Source organism: Cebus imitator, unplaced genomic scaffold (genome assembly GCF_001604975.1).
Source record: "Cebus imitator isolate Cc_AM_T3 unplaced genomic scaffold, Cebus_imitator-1.0 Scaffold92, whole genome shotgun sequence".
NCBI classification, from domain to species: domain Eukaryota; kingdom Metazoa; phylum Chordata; class Mammalia; order Primates; family Cebidae; genus Cebus; species Cebus imitator.
This window is the reverse complement of record NW_016107407.1, coordinates 9,436,838-9,439,360: the sequence shown is the minus strand read 5'-3', so window position 1 is coordinate 9,439,360 and position 2,523 is coordinate 9,436,838.

The window sequence follows — 2,523 nt, the reverse complement described above, 5'->3', positions numbered from 1 at the left end:
GATAAAGTTCAAAATCCTGAATTTAGCTTTTGTCCATCTTTTTAGTCAAGCCCTAGCATAACCCTCTGCCTCATCTACCATAACCCTATCCCTTGCAACTGATGAATGGTGGAAGATTGAAGGCAGAGAGAAGGAATGAAGTGGCTGGAGAGATGATCTCTCATCTTTTTCTTTCTGTGGATCAGACTCACTTCCATGAATCTCCCCAAATTTCTGCTCTTCTTTAACTTTCTTGCGCGTGACTCTGTCTTATCACGGAACTCACCTTTATTCTTGACATCATGTCTCAGTTATAGATATGAGGCAATTCTCCTGCCTCAGCTTCCTGAGTAGCTGGGATTACAGGCACGTGCCAGCATGCCTGGCCAATATTTGTATTTTTAGTAAAGACAGGGCTTCACCATGTTGGCCAGGCTGGTCTCAAACTCCTGACCTCGTGATCCACTCACTTCGACCTCCCAAAGTGCTGGATTACAGGGGTGAGCCACTGCACTCAGCCTCAGTAATATTTTTTAACAGCATAAAGCAAACCTCTCTTAGTCTTTATGCTACAATTCCAGATTCCCATGAGAGAGACTGTGGTTGACTCATTTTGAGGGTCAGGTGACCACCTTCATTCTGATCAGCTTGGACAAGGGTCAATGTCCCATAGAAAGGAGGAGAGCCTCCTCAGGGGGAGGGGGACAAGCAGGCTCTCAGAGACGGAGGTGTAGGCATCAAGTCACCTTGATGAAGTCCTCTATCCCAAATTCTCTCCTTTTTGGTATATGACTATATTTCTAATTTTTCGATTCATATTTAAATTTTGTTCTAATATCACAAAGAATCAGTGCAGTTCACCCTTGATATCTGCAGGGAATTGGTTCCAGAACCCCTCAGATACCAAAATCCAACGATGTTGAAGTCCCTTATGTAAAATGGCATAGTATTTGCATATAACCCCTGCACACATCCATATACAATTTTTTTTGTAGAGACAGGGGTCTTACTATGTTTCTCAGGCTGTTCTCAAACTCCTAACAATCCTCCCACCTCGGCTTCAGAAAGCACTGAAATTACAGGCATGAGCCATCAAAGTCTGGTCCTCTCTTATATTTTAAATCATCTCTAGATTACTCAGGATACTTAATACAATGTAAATAGTATGTAAATAGTTGTTATATTGTATTATTTTTTTATTGTTATATTGTTATTCTTATTAGTTTTTTCTTTCCAATTATTTTCTATGTGTGTTTGGTGGAATCTGTGGATTTGGAGGGCGAACTGTCATAACTAAGGTAGTTTTAAAATTCCAGCTAATTCAGTATCATCTGATAGGCATATTCTTCTATCCAGATTACTTGTGGAAATACTATAATTTAAACAGAAATTTGGCTTTCTACAGTTGCCACAGAAGGCTCAGGGCTCTTCCAAAAAAGAAAATTAGGTTTAGAATAAAAACATTTTTATAAATCAGGAAGCCAGAAGCACAAGGTTATTGACTACATCTGTCTTTGGTAACAGATGGTAGTACTAATTGTTATTCAGGAGTTGCATATTGTTTTGATTTCTCAGGGGTAAAATATAAACGTAAATGTGCATAGATTTTTAACTTTGCAAATTTTGTGACTCCCTTAAAACAATTCAAAAGTAAGAAATAAAATGTGTTGTCTTTTTTTTGAAGGGGGGGCATGGAATGATGTGGCCTTTTTTAAGGAGAAGCGTTTTTAGAAAGGATCAGAGAATATCCCAACTTAGAAAAACTCATTTGAAATTAAGTTGTATATTTGCATTTGAATGAAGTGCTATTTCTGTTCATTTTGACAAAATCAGCATTCTGCTTCCAGTAATATTCAGAGATTCGACTATCAGACTTTCATTGCAAGTCCCTGTGATGTTCTGTTTTTCTCACAATTCAAGAAGATTCAGAACTGACCCCTTGCTCATGGGCTCCTTTAGTGCAGATAGGGATTTTATAATAGTTGAAAAGATAACACATCTCCTTCTACCTATGGTAGCTGGATCATTCTCGCTACACACAACTAAAAATTTTAATAAATAAAGGAGAGTAAGATGGAGGTGTGTGTGGGCATTTAATGGTTCATCAGACTGAATGCTAACAGTATAAGATATATAGCTACATATTTTATAAGGAGGAACAACAGACGAAAGGCTGAAGTGGATAGGTAAATCTAGCTTGAGGATGTATATTTTATATGGATACAACTTTGTATTCTTCTCATCTGATGAAAGAATATTTGGTTGATTTAAGATTTATGTTCGTCAGAGAAAAAAAATCTATTTGAAGTATTCTTATATGGAGTGATCCTATAGTTGCAACTTCTCTAAAGTTTAACAAGAACCTATATTTGAGAAGCAGTAAAATGTCTCTAAGGAAGTATTTTTGGGGTGAGAAATGAGTGTTAGAATTCTACAGATGAGTGAAGAAGTCCCAGAGATGAAGCAATTGTCTAACTGGTGAAGGAAAGGGCTGTTTCTCTCAGAAAAAAAATGTCCGTTTAACCCAATACATATCAGGGTGTA